General features: G+C 44.6%; 2 long non-coding RNA genes across 2 annotated transcripts in view; both read right to left on the bottom strand.

Annotated features, from left to right (window-relative positions):
• The window catches only part of LOC142803678 (uncharacterized), a 354,643-nt gene that overhangs the window by 64,247 nt on the left and 271,031 nt on the right, over window positions 1-19,365 (bottom strand). The gene's annotated exons all lie outside the window — the stretch shown is intronic.
• Window positions 12,096-14,772, bottom strand: LOC142803676 (uncharacterized). Its single transcript, XR_012894221.1, has 3 exons — window positions 14,239-14,772; window positions 12,930-13,040; window positions 12,096-12,366 (listed from the first exon to the last, which is right to left on the bottom strand). It is a non-coding gene; the product is annotated as an uncharacterized LOC142803676 (long non-coding RNA).

Genomic DNA, 19,365 nt, shown 5'->3' with positions numbered 1-19,365 from the left:
TACTGTAAAATAATGTCTTAGGTGAAACATAGTAGTGGAAGATTTTGAGAGTTTAAAAAACGCAACAACACTGCAAAGCAGAGTCGTAACTAATGTTAATCATAATTGATAACATAAAATGCAAGGTTTACATATTTATAACACAATACATTTGCAATTAGGTAAATCGTAAAAAACGTAAAATATAGAGCCAGGATACAAAAGATAACATAAAGCAAAGCAAACAGAACGACAGAGTTAATGTTGTCTTTCCAAATGCATTTAAAAAAAGATGTTATGGTCGAAAGATCGTTTGAAGGGACACTGAAGTGCAACAATGAATTGGCTTAGATCGATGAATTATGCACCGAAATCCCCAATGCTGCTAAATTTACCATCACAGGTTTAATACAAAAGATTCAAGATCAAAGATTTATTTTGAGATTTCGCGTCATTATTTGCACGTTCTCTCGCTTACAAGCATCTTCTATGAAAAATTGTTTTTCTTCTTGGTGTACCGTCAAAAAATTAAGAGTGTAAGAAAATTTGCACGAAAAATGACATCCTTTTTACGCCACTGTAGCAATTTATAGCCTACTCAATTTTAGGTGCTTCTGTGCGCTTTTGACACTGTAGAAGATTTTTCATCTTGACTTCATTTGCGCGTGTAGACCGTGGGTAAGGTCCGATGGTGGCAAAAATGAAGTTTCTGCTGCTCCACAACAGAGGGGGACGCTTGCAACAAGCTGCAGAGCATCTGAGGCTTCTCGAACAGTTACTAAACTGGACTTGCTGATTAGTTTCTCTTGCACGGATGCTTCACATTGCACGATTCCATTGTCTGCACAGGTGAAGTATACGGCTCGTTGAATGCAAAGTTCACGAGTGCTAGGATTCAGTGAGCACGCTACATACGACACGCCGGCAAATCCAGGAAACTCGTGCAGCGCCCATGACTTTGATGGTAGGACAAGACCACGAAGGTCACCGAGAGTGACAACCGCGTCAGACGAGGGACTTGAGCTTGCCTCGTCAGCTTCGTCGCCATCTGCAGAAGTTGCACCGTTGGTGTCCACAAGGAGCTGTGCAGGAGTGCTAATGCGTCGCCGTTTTCTGTTGTCATTATCAGCCGGCACAAACTGATGACGCCGCTTGGTTTGGGTCCGCGAAGCCGGAGTTTTGAGAGTCAAATATGCAGGCAGGTTGGGCAAGATCGTCGGGACTGCATCAGGGGCAAGTGTCGGCGTTCCCCTAGGAATTCGGGCTTGAACACCATTGATAACATGTACGTAGTCTCGCACAATGAAATGCGGTTTGAAATGTAACTCGCACACAGCACAATCGGCGTCAAGCGGCTTGTCAAGCCGATGGAGGTTCCGCTCCCAAAGAAGTCGTCGTTCTTCGTCTTTCGGGGCCTTAAAAAGTGATAACTTCCGACTTTGTTGCACGTGCGGATATCCAGTTGTGCAACCTAGCGCGTAACAATGGTTTAGACGCTACTTCTTCGTCATTTCGCGACTAAAACCGCGATGCCGGCCATGCCGCCGAGCCAGCCGAGTAAACCAAGTGGGAAGATTGGGCGATAGCAGCGCCGCCGCTACTTTTGCCACAAGTTGGGGATGGAGAAAGCAAGGGGAAAGCGTTTTGGTCGTGCCACTCAAAAGTTCTAGTACACTCTAGTATAGCTTTAATTATGGAAGTCTAATACACGGATAATATGTCAACTGCAAGAAGGAGGTACGGAACTTTCTTGATACCTAAAACGCGTGATGGTGGTCTAGTGCTTATGATACTCGTCTGCTTGCCCGAAGGTAAGGATATCGAATCCCAGCCGTGGCAGCCGCCTTTTTGATGGAGACCAAAATTCTCAATGTCTTGTACTTAAATTTAGGTGCATGTTAATAAACCCCAGGTTATCAAAACTTCCAGAGCACTCCCCTACGGCGTGCCTCATAATCATATCATGGTTTTGGGACGCTGCACCCTAATATTTATTATTAAGTTCTTAATACGGAAAAAGGCTTTGCCATCTGCGGCGCCGAAGTACAAAAAAGCAGAACGGCGCGTCTTTTATTCACGAAAACTGACGCATGACGTTTTCTGACCGAATGTGCTGAAACAATAGCACTATCAGCCGCGGATTGATACCGTTACCCTAACAAAAAAATAAAAATGGAAATAGACGGCCCTCGTATATATGTTCCCATGACAAAATAAAACTTTCGCCGTCGCGGGGAAATGCGAACTATAGGCTTGTGGAAACAACTTCCTGCTTCGGCGACGAAACTTGTCGCTGAGCCACAAGTTTTGGTCGTAGAACGGTAACAATTCCTGCCTTCAAGCAGTGAAATCACGCAATGCGTTTTGCAATGGTTGAACGAAGCCACTTTGAGTATTGGAACCCAGGGTAGTATAAACAGTTGCTGCAACCATCTGTGCTACTTAGGTGTTTTCTTTTTTTTCTCTCTTTGTGTCTGTGTATCTGCTTCACTCACCACTGAAATCTATTTTAAAATTACGCAAGACATTTACACTAACGAAGAAGAAAAGCGTTCTCATCAAAAAATAACATTTCATTATTTTTCCTTCATTTTTTTTTCTAAAAAACCAACATCTTACACATGGCTAGCCAATTAAACAAAGAGTAAATTTCATCACATAAAGAACCACTGCCGGATTCTTTGAACGTTATAGGGTACAGTATACCCTTCCGAGTCGTAGTTGCTCTATCTAACCTATGTTACCGAAAAAATTCATTATTTCACCTTAATACGGCCTCATTCTAATCTGTTATTTTATTACTGCACTCTTCACCTGGCGACAATGCTTGAAGTTTGTGTACTTGAGTTTAGATGCATGTGAAAGAACCTCAGGTGATTGAAATTGCTGGAGTCTTTTACAATGGCGTCTATCATAACGATATCGGGGTTTTGCGACGTAAAACTTTAGTTATCATGATTAACCCTACACCGAATATGCTTGTTTGGCTGGTTTCCGTATCACTGTCTATTCGTGTTCGCCAATTGACGAGTGTTCGCAGGGTGAAGAACACTAATGAGCCTTCGCACATCTGTATACAGTATGTACGAAGGCAGGGTAGTGGTTATTCTCACTAAATTTCTAGAGCCTTCTTTTTTTATTACAGGTACAGGCGGTGACATCAAGAGATAGCAACCACTTTGAAAGCTGTTAAATCTACTTTACTTAGAATGAGAAAGTTCCTCTTGACAATGAGAGCTGCACCTGCTGAAAAGTTGGCCAGCTACACTGTGGTACGTTACCTGTGTACGAACTATTTTTTTTTTTTCTGGTGTGATCCACCAAATCAAAGTTGGGGCCTCATTAGTGAACCTTATCGTCGAAAAGCCGATGAAATGGTAGGCGATCCAGGAAAGCTGGAACGACTGCGGGTTTCAATACCGTGGACCGAGTTACGTAATTTAAGAATACAGATGGAAAAATGCTGATCATAAATAGTTTTCACAGCCGTTCACAGAATTAAGTTGACTGGTACGACCAAAGTTTCGCGGCAGATATCTACGGCATGCCTCTTACAATGTGGAGCTACTGCCTTATGGCGGAAGGCAGTTTAGGGCAAGCTTAGGAAGAAAGGCAGTTTCAGATAAACTCGTTTGAAAGGAGAAATGGCGTTAACAGAAAGTGAGAATAGTGGTGAGATCAAGGGTAGCAAGGAGGCCAAAAATAAATATGCTTGTTGAATAAGATAATTATTCTCTCGGTTTAGACCAGCCACTTTAATAATGTACCTCGGTCTATACCGAGATAGAATCTGCGGTTGCGGCCGATTGAAACGTCAGTTCGCAGAATCGCTAACGTTTGCACTGTCGGGAGCCTAGTATCTATGCTGGCGAAAGTATTATTTGAAATTCCGACCATTACGGGAACCTAGGGTTGGCGTTTTCAGATTGGCAGACGGCATTGAAGTCGTGAACCCAATAACTTCGGAAGTAGGCTGGCCTTGTGGAGTTCACAATGTGACGAAAATCAGACCGCAAAACAAGATAGTGGTTCGTGTATTTCGCAGAATTTAAAAAACGAGGTAAAGAAGTATGAAGAATACTACTGCAGCCATGCCTGTGATGTATCAGAACTATCTATAGTTTGACATTCACGCGTTCAAAGGACAACATTGTGTGGAAACATTTCTGTTTCTCCTGGTTCTAGGAAATCACGGACGTGATATTGGTAGTTTTTGCGATAGTTGCTTTTCGTGTGTTGCCTTGTCTTCTGCGATCTGAAAGCCACTGACAGTGCCTCAATATCGTCCAGGCTGGCATGTCTTTCGATGACTGATCAAGGAAGTAAAAATGATGCATATGGAACAACATGACACATCCGATTCACAAGCAAACTCTGTAGCCTTCTGTACCTACATTGCTCTTTATTTGTAATAAAAGGAATCTGAAAAAAACGCGCATAACTTCCTTAATTCATGACGTAGTAAGCGCGCGTGAGCGCGTGCGTGTTCTCAATTTCTTGCAGCATAGATCTCTCATGCAGCAACATGCTACCTATGCCACCAGGTAAAATTTTGCAACTACCACGGTAGAGAGCACGTAGTGAGTGGTCTCTCCTACATGTTAAAAGAGCCCGCGTATTGTAAATACTTGCAAGAGTGACAAGCCGGCCAGGTGACACCACTTTTTTCTGTCTTGATCAAGCGATGAGCAAATGACGATATTTACGTTAAGTTGCGTCTAAGAAAGCTTTATAGGACTAACTTTCCAACAGTTTTCTTAAATAAATGAGAAGAGTATACCTGGGGTACACTGGAATGCATATCACTTTATACAAACCAGCATATCAACAACGTGCTGTGCAGAATTTGGCCATACTATTTCTCCCGTGTGAATGAAAAGAAATATACATTAGTGAGATTGTTCCATCTGCGCACACCACTTGGCTATAGTTTGGTCTGAAAGATGCGAATGCAAATTTCGCTTGCAAATTGAAAGTCATTATTTCGAATCTAGCTGCCAGCCAAAGTTCTGAAACTTTGATAAGTTTTAAGCGCTCATTGGATGCTTGGTAGCGTACGGCACAGAGGAAAAAAGGGGGAGGCGATTTTCATATCACATCACGCGAAAGCGAAGTACTTTGAAATGCTTGTGCACCAACTGCTGGGAACAACGTGACCTTGAACCCAGCGCAACGCACATTGGAGAGTCTGCAGTCACATTGCTCGCGTGCAGTTTGCGTAACGCGTGAGAAGGACGAGGCAATGAACGTATGTGTACACGTTAATTTTGGAAGAAGCCTGAGTATAATAACAGAGACTAGGCTAAATATGCTAAGTCTTGGGAATTTCGCAATGCGTCTCTTTCTGGTAAACAAACAATTTCAATTCAATTTTCAAAGTTTGTTTTATTGTTTTCTTGTACAAGACACAAGAAACAAAAGAATGTTGGGGCTAAAGGCATATAGCCTGACAGAGGACCCACAACACCCTTGTACACAGTTCGTACATCAAAAAAATAAAAATGAAAAACAGCTTTCGTGTCATCCAGACCTTCATGAACAAAGAAGCAACAGAGCAAAGTATAGCTGACAAAAATATCATGTTACATTGAATCTGACTGATTATACAAATCTTGTAACATACTTACTACATAACATACTTAAATAACAATCACTCAGGAAGTAATCAGACAAGAACATTAGAGACATGTGATACATACCATTATATTTTATGGTTAATAAAATACATGCAGTACAAGATTTCCATCGCCCGACGACTACCATTGCTAACATCAGTATTTTTTAGGATCCATCAAAAAGTATGTTTTCCTGCATTAGCACTTCTTTAACTTGTACCTTAAATGCTTTTTCTGTACAGTCAAAATTAAGCTTATGTTCTAATTTGTTTAATATGCAAGTTGTTTGACGGGTAAAAGTTTGTTTACCATAATTTGTTCTTGTTCGTTGTGGACGGCGTATGATTTGGCAGATCAGATAAGTGTGTGGTCCAGCTCCTTCGTTGGGCTCATACAGTTTTCTGCTGTATATGATTTGCAATATTTTTATATAATAGACTTGATCGGCACGAAGCATATGATATCTTTGAAATAAAGGTGCTGTCCTCAAGTTTGCGTAATTACCTTGGTGTTTGCAGTATATGAGGAGAACCCTTTTTTGTAGAAGTACAAGTTTCTTGTAGTTAGTTTTGGTTGTTGTTTTCTACACCAGAGCTCTATAGCACAGCTTAGAATAAAAACGGTAATTGTATAGCTGTTGTTTTAGCCATAGGGGAATCAGTTTAGAAATTTTGTACATAATACCAATGCTTTTTGATAAGGCTACACATAGTTGGCTAATATGCGCGTTCCAGCTTAACTCTTCATTAAACATCACTCCAAGAAACTTCTGGTATGTCACTTGCTTGTCACAAGGGAAATGATAAATAATTACGCCTCTTGTGTTTGCATTATGGTGGTGAAGGAGGTGTTCTAGAACTCTTACAGGATGTCGTGAATATTTCCTTTTGGCTACTGATTTGTGTGCATGGGTTGATATTAGTTATGGCGGAATAAGTGTGAGTGCTTTGTGCTGCCTCCCTTGGCTTCTGTTGAGCAAGTGAGAAAAAGTTAGCCGGAGTTTTTTTCTAGCCACGACAGGAGCGAAATACTTCGAGTTGCATCAAAATTGACAAGCACAATCTTAAAGACAGGGAAAAACAAAATATTGACGCTTAATTTGAACTAATTGCAAGAGCTGCCAATGTGTTTATTCACACGAGTAAACAGGTACATAGGATATCACTGGTAGCCTGTACACTTATGTACTTAGTGTTGAGTCATCTGTTGCATGCACAGCACCCACTGCGCCACATTATGAGGACTAGATGATACGACAAACATCCGACAAACCTCTCAATTCTGCGTCTCGTCACGAAGCGTTCGTTGAAGACCGGCTATGTGTGCAATCGTGACCTCAAACGAAGACCACGCATGTGCGATGATCGAATTTCTTCGGAGTCATAGTTAACACACGGAGACGATTGCTCGAGAGGTTCAAAATTGCTTTGCGTCACAAAGTCTTTGCTCAAAAGGCATCCTGTCATTTCTTTGAATATGTGATTGTCGTCTGCACAGTGCGCTATAGCCAAGCCCGTACATAAAAGTTTTTTTTTCGATGGAGCGAAGAGGGGCCGTTTGTTGAAGGCCCACAAACACACGTATTTTTAATAGTTTTCTTCGGCAAAACAGCCCCTCTCCCCTCTTTTCATTCCAATTTTGTGGAGGGGGATGAGCCCCCACCCCTCTGGCTACGGTTCTGGCACTAACCATGCCTTTGCGTTTCTCTACGAGGGCTTTTGAAGTGATCGACGCAGGCATGAATGCTGCTTTTAAAAGCGAGCTCATCTGATCAGATACGTTTTACGGAATACAAACTGTCCACACATAAAAAAAGACGATTCACCGGAAATAATTCACAATTTTATGACGGAGCTATTCCAACACACTGATTTTATTTTTTCTTTCTCTCTCTAAAACTTTGCTGCACAATATTTTATAGCTCTTTGCTTTTTGTACTGTGGCAGCTCACTAAAGGAGGTAAAGCTGATACTTTGCATGCTATCGTAAAGATGCATATCACACATTAAAAAATAGAAGATTTTCCAAAATTTACGACAAGCTGAGAAACAAATTCACCGAAGGTGTAAATATATCAATATGTTTTGCTCACCTGAGAACTCGCAACTTAAAAAAGTAAGTGTTAGTATGTTATAAATCGAACACATAAATATGGATGCAGTACCAGGCATAAATCCAGCAGAACTGCTATTTGTTCCTTCTTTTCCTGATGCTGATTTTTCATCTCTTAATCCTATGTGCTATTGAATACTGCTTTATGCTGTGACTATTATGTATTATCTGACACCCTCACTAGTAATGACCCCAAGCACGGGATCAACAGCATCAAATAAATAAATAATAAAATAAATAAATAAATGCCTTGTGGGGTATGCTTGCGCAAGCATATACTGGTAGATCACAGGAAATTGCTTGCTACGCTTCTGAATAACGTCCAGTGCTTAAGATTGCCACTGGGCCATTAGGAAAATTTGAAGAATAAAAAGTGTAGATGCGGATTACGCGCAGATTATAATGGTTCTTGTTGATACTGAACCATCACGAGTGTACACTGTCAGCGCGATGATGATGACGCTATTTGCTTAATTGTGTGGTTTCTCGAACCTTCGAGTATGAAAATTACCTAGCACACGTTATACTGAAACGATGACGAAAAAAAAAAGAGAATACAAAGGATGGAGCTCAACTAGACGCTCGTCTGCATTTTGCTGAGAACATTATAACGAGGAGGGTGCTGGTCGATATAGCAGGGACCTTCCCAACACTACGAAAAGTATTTTGGGATAATAAGGCCTAGCGCTCATTATGCACGCATCAGCGCTTCCTAAGCGTTTCGGGGCGAATGCAGACGAGGACTGTACTACATCATTTTTTGTCATAATTTGTTGTATCGCTTCAGTAAGTGAACGGTAATTACTTGCCGATAGTGAGTAGGCAGAAAATGAAAAAGCAGTTTGTAAATAATCGGAGCATGAAAGGGTCTTTACTGAGTGCCCATTTTGCGGGCATAATTATTCACACGATGTACATGGAGAGCTACCTTCCAGCGCACCGTGGTGATTGTACTAGCTGTAACGCTTAAGTGCCCTGGCGACTGGATTCCATTGAAAACAGGGCTAGAGCCTCGTGTGCTAAATTATATTAGATGCGAAGCGGCTAATATAATTAGGCACGTGTATCCAATTTATTTATTCAGTTATTCAAATAAACAAATTAATAAATATTTATATACCAAGCAGCTCTTTGACTAGCCTGTGTAACGCTGTCCCTCCGTACGGGTGACATCATGCTCCCCTCGCAGTGCGCGCTGATGTCACTCTCTCCCTCTCCTACCACGCGCTCGCTCCGCTACCACGACCGCCGCTCTCTACACCACCGACTCATCGGTTCACGCGCAATAAACCTGACGCGCGCCTAACGTACACGTTGAAACATGTCTGTAAGTGTCACCTCTCGCTCGCTTCACTCTCTCCATTTCTCGCAACGCTCGAGCGCACATCGAGTGGCAACCACTGACCTCCACTAGGGAGCTGGATGGCGCACCGGCGCTACCCGAAGCGGGAGCTTGCGAAGCCACCGGAAGTGCCACCGCTTGTCCCGGAAGGAGGTCGTCTGCTGCGCTACGCGGTACGCGAGTTATGCCGGCGTGCTGCTGTTCTTTGGATCGCGTTTCGTTAATTTCTTTTTTGTAAATACTTGCTCGTGGTTAGAAGAGTAAGCCAAGTAACAATAAGGGCTATGTAGGCGCAGATCAGGGTTTGTTTCATGCGCTTTTAATGAGACAGCGTATGCACGTAAAACTGCCTTTTTTCTGACGCGCGTCCGTTTTCTTTTTCTCAAGATTCGGAGTGGCTGTCCGGTCTTGTACAAGGCGTGGGATCTAGCGACGCAGGCCGCGTTCATAGAAGCTTTTACGGCCGCTTGCACGTGTCTCTGCGGGTTTCTGAGTGTTTGTTGTATTTGTTTGGTTTGCTCTCGATCTTTTCCTTTTTTTTCTCGTGGTAGAGAGTGGCCGTCGCTTGAGGGTTACGGGGGGCGTTGCCAACAGTGTTTTCAGCCCGGATTTGGTAATCCACCAAATCAAGTCCCCAGGAGACAGTGATTGGTCTGTGTATCGGGGGTTGGAGCCTAAGTTACCCATCAAAACCACGACACAAGGTCATAGGGTCGAATCCTCAACTTACCTTAACCTTTACTGCACCTAAATGAGAACTTCAGCAACAAAGTTTCCTATAACTCAGACCAAGCTGTTCCCTGTTTTATTATAACCAGTGTGTTTTATTATAAAAACCGTGTGAATAGAATTCACTCCACATAAGCTTGATATCGATTTATAGTAACAGAGAACATGAAACTGAAGAAAAGCACCTGAAGGCCGAATGGCCTGTTTATTGGAGCTGATGTAGAAGACACGTACTGGTCAATTTGTGTGAATGTTTTACTGGTGCTTGAATAGGATAAGCTTTGTCAGCTGCTTGCGGATGTTTGATCCAGTTATCTCTGCCGTCGCCGTCTTCGCGGTGTGATGCATCCTTATCTTTATACAGGAGGCGATCACACACTTTACCAGTCGCACAAAGTGGTTTGAGTCAGCCGCGGATTCGAACATGTGATCATGTAACTCGAGGTATAGCTTCTCAAGGTGACCGGAAAGCTCTGTCATAACTGAAACTGTCAATGAATCGGAAAGATTCCCCTTCTTTGGAAGGCTTGTGCCATGCAAGTTGTCTTCTCTGCGTATCACTTTCTCTGTGGTCTGGCAGATGTAAATTGTAGATGATGACGGCTTCTGCAGACTACCACGGTTTTTCCGGTCAAAGAAGGCCGACGGACTTCTCTCCGACACAGTTGCTGCGTGGCATGTAGCACAAGGGATCCTTCTGCGCACCATCAGGCACACAAAGCCCGCAATGTAGCCGGTGATGTTCCCGATGTACGGCGCGAGCGAAGGAAGACGCTCAGCCTCCCTTTCCAACTCGCTTTCCTCGGAAAGCTCGAGATCATGCTAGAGATCTCCACCACCATTCTGCTTTGCCACAGTCATGTCCAGCTCATCGTGAGCCCCGATCCCGCTGCTTACATACAAAATCCGGGTTTCATCAAGAGCGTCACAAGTTCCTCGTCCTCCTTTGACCTCAGTGTGCACAACTAGGCGTTTATAAGCTGCCACAAATTGCGCAACTGTGGGGTTGTTGTTCCACCCTCCTTTGCAGCGTATGGCAGCGAAGAAGAGTTCAATGTGGTCTTGCGAAAGCTTGTACATCAGCAGGTAGCGCAATGGGGCAGCTTCTCCAAGGAGCAAGGAAGATGCCAGCCCGATGGTGCTTTCAATGCTCACGAGAAAACCAAGAAAGGCAGTCTTCCGCGAAGTCTTGAAAATGGCAATCCCTGTTGGCCCAGTGAGGCCTCTAATGTACTCCTTAGCTTCCTCCAGAAACGACAACCAGATACCCTTGCTGCCAGGCCGAAGGGGTGCTTTAAATCCCTTAGCCACAGGGTTTCGCGAATTCAGGCAGTCAAACAGCCGGTCGAAGAGGCGAATGAACTTCGTAGTCGCTTGCGAATCCTTGAATTGAGGCAGCTTCAAGTCTTCCCGACAGAAGTCAATAGCGTCTGCCACACTGGCACTCAATGTTTAGGCGGCAAGGTTTACCTTCATTTTTTGCTTCTGCCACTCAATATGTGCCGCCCGAAGCTTAGTTGCAGCGTGCAACCCCTGTTGTTCCTGGAGCTTCTGTAGCTCATGGATGTAGTGCCACTGTATTAACAACCCCGATGAATCCTTCAGACTGCCGACAGAGGCGAGGGCGTTGCGCACAAGTTTTAGCATATGGCATACATCAAGAAAACAGTGCACCTTCTCATTTGTGAGAGGGTGCTGGAATGACGTCACCATTTCGCACTCATCCACCAGTGAAGCCCCCAGGTCCTTGAACATCGCAAAATTGCAGCTCAGCCCATCGCAGGTCAGTGACACTATGCGAACTCCTGCTTCGGCAAGTTTTGTCAAGCATAGCTTCACAACGTTTGCTCTTTCTTTTCCAGTCATTCCATTTATGAGGAAATACCCACAGGGTATTTTCCAATGGGAGTCCAGAGAAACAACCATGAAGACCATGGCTTCAGTCGCCGCATCACTGCTGTCGTCATCCATCTCGGTGCCAATATTCACATAGCCTCTAAACTTCCTTCCATCCCACTCCACGTGCTTTCTTATTGCCATCTCATCTACCACGAGGCTGCACAGCAGTTCTTTCTGGTTCTTTTTGGCTTCATTAGCCTTCACGCGAATGGCATTCATTGCCTCTCCGGTAAAACCAGGCTCCCCATTCACCGTGCTATACCACTTTGTTATTGTGGATGGGTGTGGCAAGGTGCAGTCAAACGTTTCCCTCACGTAATTATACGCTTTTGTGGAATAGAACTGCAGGATCAGTGCAAACATGCGCAACGTGGGCGAGTACTTCTCCCGGCTCGGCCTGGCTGTCTCTTCACCGTCACTTGACTGCTTCAGGATGCGCTGCATAACTTCAAGTGGCACTCCGGTAAAGCACTTCTCCAACATTTTGCAAGCATCTTCAGAAACAAGTTGCTTCTGCCTTAGGTCGTCAACAATTTCGCTCAGTGATGCGACCCGGGTCTTCAGCCGACGCTCCCGTTGCTGGCTCAGCTTCAGCCTCTTTTTGACGCCTTCAGCGACACTGGTGCACTTGTCCAGTCTCCTTTTTAGGGTTCTTGGAGTGTCCAGGACGGCATAGCTGTGATCAAATGCCTGCAAATAATAAATTTATAAGCTCAACAACCGGAATGAAGGTCAATCTACGAGAAATCAACCTACAAAAACCTGTTCACTAAAAGTAAAAATCAGGCTTCCCATATTTGTTCTCAAATTTTCGTATTCCCTTTCATGCATTAGCCAGTTAAGAAAACTGCGCTGCAGGACATGAAGCTTTCCTATTGGTAACTATCATCACGCAGCCAGAAGGCGGCAGAAAAAATCTCGAGTTCTTATATTTCACAATTTATTTGTACCTCATTGTTAGCGCTTATCTGAAAGTAGTACCCGCCGCGGTGGCTCAGTGGCTAAGGCGTTGCGCTGCTGAGCACGAGGTTGCGGTTTTGATTCCCGGCCGCGGCGGCCGCTTTTCTGATGGAGGCGAAAAGCAAGTACGCGCGTGAGTACGACATTTCGGCGCACAATAAAGATCCCCAGGTGGTCAAAATTAATCCTGAGCCCTCCAGTACGGCGTGCCTCATCATCTGCGTTGTGTCGGCGCGTTAAACTCTTCAATCAATCAATCAATCAATCAATCAATAATCTGAAAGTAAGCTTACACTTCCTGATGGCTCAGGAGGCGGTGCTGGTGGGCTGCTGGGTGCCTCATCTGACGTGGATAAGTCAGGAATTGGGGCTCTATCCTTGGGTGGTTTTCGTTTCGGAGTTTTCTGAAAAAAGGCATGATTTTCGTTATAGTGACCATCACAACTCAACCATCAATTTATGCACAAACAACAGCAAATCTTATAAAATAAACTTATTTGCATGCATGAAGGAAGCTGCAGTTACAGGTGACACATCCAGGCATGAAAAAGTACTTGTGTACACAAAACACCGCAATAATGCAAGAAAAAAGCGAGGACATGCTGGACCATTTGGTAACCGTGCAACGTTGATTCTTTGCCCCTGAAATGCAGCTTCACATTGCAAAACATGCGAGCGGTGCTTTTTAGCTAGCAGTCAGCAAGGGACTGGTTTCCGCACCGCAGCATACATCTGTCCGGAATCAATAATGCTTTTAACGACGAAACTGCAAGAATGGCGGACACATTGGAAAGGCATGCACCAAGAAGCGTTAAGACACCCAAAAATGGTGCCTGCACGGTTGTCAGCAAGACAACGTTCAGCGCAATGTGGAGACACAATCCACCTAGGCTGCAGATAGACAACGTGTTGCTTCTTATGTGGTCAGGCCAGTTTCTTCATGTTTTTGGTTCCGCAACACTTAACATCGTAGACGCCCTGAAAGCTCACTTTGACCCACAACAATCGGAGCTCTACTGTCGAGCACGCTTGCAACGTCGAAATCAAGAACAGGGAGAAACCGCGGGTGCTACAATACAGCACTAAAACTTGGATCATATACGCAGAACCGTAAGCCAGGCATAGCTTCTGCGCCGCATGGGTCCCAGATCATGACTCGTCAAGCATCGGCACATTAAACCTCCCAATCAATCAATCAATCAATCAATCAATCAATCAATCAAATGCTCCACCGGGGAGGTCACCAATTGCAGTGTTCCCACAACCGAATAGCAGTCGGCGGTTTAATGAAGCGTCGTACATATGTGCACTCCAGGCCTTCGGATTTCGGACTGCACAACAGAGAGTGCGGTCGCAGATATCGTCTTCCACTGACGCACTGCTAGTCTACCGCGCGAGAAAGGCGCTATCGGGAATTCTCCGGAGCGGCGTCGCAAAAGCGCGCACGGCGTGCCGTCTCAAATATCACCCAGGTGTGTGGCCTTGGGCAGTGGTATATATCACTTTTGCCGTGCATGTGAGAAGCTACATCCGGGAAAGATCTTCTTGCAGGCCATGACTTTGCGTAGTAACAATTGGTGCACAGAGAAGAAGAAGTCTCACCTTCTGCAAGTGTTCCGGGAAAGAAAACAGCGTTGGGATGGCGTCGCTTTTCAGACGCGTCCTTGAACCCGAGCGGTCAAAACACGCCTCGGTAAAGTGGCTGCTGCAAAGTCTGCTGCCTGGAGATGGCTTCTATTTGTCCCTTTTGAGGTTAACAACCCACTGCTGGTACAAGTGGGGCTGGGAACGCGGAAACCTGCAAGACAAATACCGGACAGCTTTAACACGCCGTTCAACGCATCGCAAATGCTCCGTGCTCATGCTCCGTGCAAGTCAGTTACGGGGAATTAAGAATGATTTAAGGGCACTTACGCATGAAACGTCTTTCCAGAAGACTTTTCTGGCCTGCTTGTGCAATTAACAGCAAAGCAGGCAGGCATTCTTTTGAGAGAAGTCCAGAAAACACGCACGCCGGCAGCAGTCAGGCGGGAGCAAGCACCGGCTTCCGGGACAAGGCCGCCGACTTCCGGTGGCTTCAAGCCGGTGCGCTCTAAGCGCCATCCAGCTCCCTAGTGGAGGTCAGTGGTGGCAACTTCTTTTTGGCTCGCCGGAAGACGATCTTCCTTCGCCCTCTGAAACTTTCGCCGATGCAGTTACGCCTAATCATGTCGTCGCCGGCGCTGCGAGGGTTAGCGAAGTCGAGCACGTTCGCAAATGGCGACGTCATTTACTCGAGTAAACACTACACAGAGTTTCGCTTCAAACCGCTTTTACCAACGTTTATAGATATATGAACGTTGGTTCTTACAGCAGCCGCGTTGACGCCCGTTTCAACCGGTTCAACGCCGTGCGCACCGCTGCTGCGTCGCATCCCATCAGGTTTCTCTTCGGGAGATGGTCCAAGTATTTAGGCACACGTTAAAAAACGCCAGGTAGTCGAAAGATCCGGAAGCACCTACTACGGTACCTCTTGTTACCATTTCATGGTTTAGAGACATAAAGCGCCAACTGTTATTCATAAATTATCGTTATGAGCGTTAGTTTTCCCCTCTCAGTGGCAGCTGCAACAACTTGCAAAAGAAAATTAAGAAAATATATCAGACTCTGTCTTACAGATGTCTAACGGACTACGGCCAGTAGTTATGAACCATTACTTCCCAGCGTGTGTACAGAAGGCTAAAAAGGCATTAAACTTTTTACATATAGATAAATAAACGCAAGTGCTTCAAATTTTTTCGATAAGAATTCGCAGCATTTACGTCTTACTCCTCTTTTCTCTCCTGTTAGTTTTTTGATGCACTCGCAGCTTACGGTAATAAGTGTCAAATTTTCTTTCGGCTGTACCAGTGAGTGGCTTTTAGTCAAAACAGAAGTACCTTTCGTTTCATATATCCGAAAAATATGTTACAGGATCTTCGCTCAAAACATAAATACCATAAACTGCATTCAAACCTTCGAACGTTTCGCATCGCAAAGAAATCAAACAAAAAAGAAAACATATGAGCTCCGTGCATGTCTTTTTAGGTCCCTCTTCATTTTCTATAACGAACTACTGGTCGATCATCAGAAGCAGCTGGAATATGAGATAAACTGCAAAAGTGAACAACTATATATGAATGGTATACCGTATGAGCAAATGCATCTTTCATCTAGGCACCACAGGTCTGAACTTTCCATTACCATATATATCCAGGCTTTTTCTTTCTCAAACACTGCTACACTTTGCTGACTCAGCTAGTTCCAGAATAAAACGAAGTTGCTGATGAAAGGGCACGCTCTCAGAATCGATCTCCCCCACTTCTCTACAGCATTGCTTAATTTCCATTCCTAGCTTTTCCCATACACTGAAATTAGGTGTCTCCGTGTTGGAATATAAAAGAAAGCAGAGTGCGAAGCTCAGATAAACTTAATGTTTGAGATGTTTGAGTTTGCTATTGGTCATTGTTTATTTATTCATGCCTATGGACGTGCTATTGAACCCTCAATAGGTTTTCATCTGTGATGTATATTACCACGTGCATTACTAATTTGAACTGTTTTATTGTTCGGTTTTCACCCAAACAGCCGGCCAGGAATACTCAGCGCAAACTGCACCTCATTGTTCGAGAAGAATCTGCATCATTGTAGATCGTTCTGTTAAAGATTGTGCGCAAGACTCGAGATTATTCTAGAGCTTGCGCGCCGACCAGTGATAAGGCTAGAATGTTCGAGAGAACATGTATAAATGCCAACACACTTCGCCGCTTGTCAGTTGATCGACAAGTGACGCTCAGTTCGCCACTCTCAGTGCTAGCTCTATCGCTGTAATCTGGCTTTTTTTTTGACGGGCCACAAGCTTGGCCGAAGAAACAGTTTGATCTTCGAACTACACTCTGCTTTTTTCGTCGACGTCACGACCCCGTGACATCTGGTGGAGTTGCTGCTTCTTTCATGTACTGGATGCCTCCGTCAAGCCGTGAGCCTAGCGCCAGTCGTGAACAATCGATGACCACCCCGAGCAGTGAACAAGCCGCGGGCAACAAGGTCTACCACCAGAGTTTGGGTCTCTACCTGAGAACACCAGGTAAATAAAGACCGTGGCTCCAATTGCAGGGACGATGAAACGCCGCAAATGACGCCATATAAGTTGGTGTATATGGAAGGAGGCCGGCCACGACGCTCGACGCCATGTTACCAAACGTCAGCGGCGAAGAAAACATCGACGTGATTGTCTATCTCAAGGTCACCGAAGAAGCTCTACAACTCGCCCGTCTCTGCATCAAAAACCAACAGACAACCGAGAGCGGTCGTTACGATCTGCGATGAAGCTTCGTAGAATACCAGCCCAGCGACCGCGTTTGGGTGTCGATGGCAATTCGCCGACGTCTACTCAGCGAAAAACTTTTGCGGTGGTACTTCGAACCGTACAGGGTAATTGGACGTCTCGGTACTCTCGACTACGACGTTGTCTCCGACGGAATTGCGAACTTTCGGTAGCGGCGTCCGTGATCCGAAATCGTTCATGTCGTGTGCCTCAAGCCATTTCATGTGCATGAAGAAAAGTAATAACTGTAATCTTTGTTGTTGGTAATCCTTTATCATTACTGTACTATCTTGAATTGTGGCAGACATTTTGGCCCCTGTGTTCTGTGTTAAGCACTGGGAAGAAACTTTTTCAGAGGGTGGCAATGCGACGCGCGTTCCGTATTTTCACTCCAGTTTCATTCGGTTTTTACCCATAAAGCCTGTCGGGAATACTCCGCGCGAACTGCGCCTCGTTGCTCGAGAAGGTTCCCGATAATTACACATCTTTCTGTTAAGATTTCGCGCAAGACACGAACACTCCAAATTATTGCAGAGCTTGCGCACCGAACAGAGATAAGGCTAGAGTGTTCCACGACACATGTATAAATGCCGACACGCTTCGCCACTTGTCAGTTGATCGACGGCTGACGCTCGGTTCGCCTCTCTCCGTACCAGTGCGTATCAGCGTATCTAACTTTTGGTTGACATAGAGGGACTTAGTGACCCCAAGCTCATTATTTCGAGATCAATCTACCTATTGTGTTTACAGGCGCAGTGACTAAAACTATCCGCGATTATAACAACAGTGATTACGAACAAACTAATACCGAATTAGAATTTGTTATCACGTGCATTTTCTGGCGTTATTTGCCTCACGGACGCCGACTGGATTCTTCTTCAAAGGCAAATATTAGAGCTAGTTGACCAGTTCATGCCTGTATTCTTCATATCCAATGATAAGGCTAACTATTGGTTCACTAAGCAGCTTCGAACATTACGAAATAAAAAGAAACGTTCGTTTGATACCGCGAAACGCAATGATTGTGTACCCTACTGGGATAAATACAAGGTGTGCTTGCAAGAGTATTGTGAGGCTCTAGAAGCAGCAAAGAAGCATTATTCGCAGGACTTGCCCTCACTTATCAAAAATAAGTCTAAAAAATTCTGGCCAATAATCTCTCCCTACAATAAGCCTACTAATCGCGTTACATTACACGATGCTAAACAAACTCCGCTTTCTGATGAAGTTTCCGCAATTGCCTTCAATGCGTAGTTGATTGATATGTATGGTCTTAACGTCTCAAAACCATCATATGATTATGAGAGACGCCGTAGTGGAGGGCTCCGGAAATTTCAACCACCTGGGGTTCTTTAACGTGCACCCAAATCTGAGCACACGGGCCTACAACATTTCCGCTTCCATTGGAAATGCAGCCGCCGCAGCCGGGATACGAACCCGCGACCAGCGGGTCAGCAGCCGAGTACCTTAGCCACTAGACCACCGCCGCGGGGCTTCAATGCGTAGTTCACCTCTGTTTTTTACTAAAAAAATTTTTCCAATGTGCCATTTGTCCCTGATCAGCCCTTCCCTTTCATGGCTCCCATCAACTTCACTCCAGAAGGTATCGCTAACCTCATCACAAATCTTAGGCTATACTCCATCAGGAATTGCTAACATTAATTCTAAAATGCACCACTGATATCCCCAGTCGCTTTCTGTGTCTCCTCTTTAACCAGTCTCTGTCATCCGGTGACACGCATTCACCCCGTGATTATCGACCCATTTCAGTTACATGCATATCTTGCAAACTACTTTAACGTAGCTTCTCATATCTATAATCACCTTGATTTGAATAACTTTTTTTCCATAATCAGCACGGTTTCAAAAAAGGCTACTCATATGCGACACTAAATCATTCAATTTTACCACTGACCATCACTTTATTATGAACAGTACTGATCAAACCGATTGCCTCTTCTTGATTTTGTTAAAATTGTCGATATACTCCCTCGCTGTCGCTTAATCTCTAAATTATCTTCTTTCTGTGCCAATTCATTACCTTTGTCTTGGATACACAACTTGTTGTTTTCCCGTCAGCAATTCGCGGTAGCTAATGACACCTTGTCTAACATTTGCGATTTCACGTCTGGTGTTCCCCAAGGCAGTGTACTGGGTCCATTACTCTTGCACGCTAACCCTAACGACTTGCACGCTAAACATTCGTTTTCAGTTAGGTTGTTCGCTGATGATTGCACCATCTGCCACACTATTCAATCTGTTGATCATTCCGCTCTCCAAAATGGCCTTAATCCAACCTTCGGGGGGTGCAAAGCCTGCCAGATGTCCCTTAACGCCTCTAAATGCAAGTTAATCTCGTTCACTAGAAAGCGTACTAACTTATC

This window comes from Rhipicephalus microplus, chromosome 3 (assembly GCF_043290135.1).
Source record: "Rhipicephalus microplus isolate Deutch F79 chromosome 3, USDA_Rmic, whole genome shotgun sequence".
NCBI classification, from domain to species: Eukaryota; Metazoa; Arthropoda; class Arachnida; order Ixodida; family Ixodidae; genus Rhipicephalus; species Rhipicephalus microplus.
The sequence above is the reverse complement of the archived record's forward strand: the minus strand, read 5'-3'. Positions and strand labels throughout refer to the sequence as shown.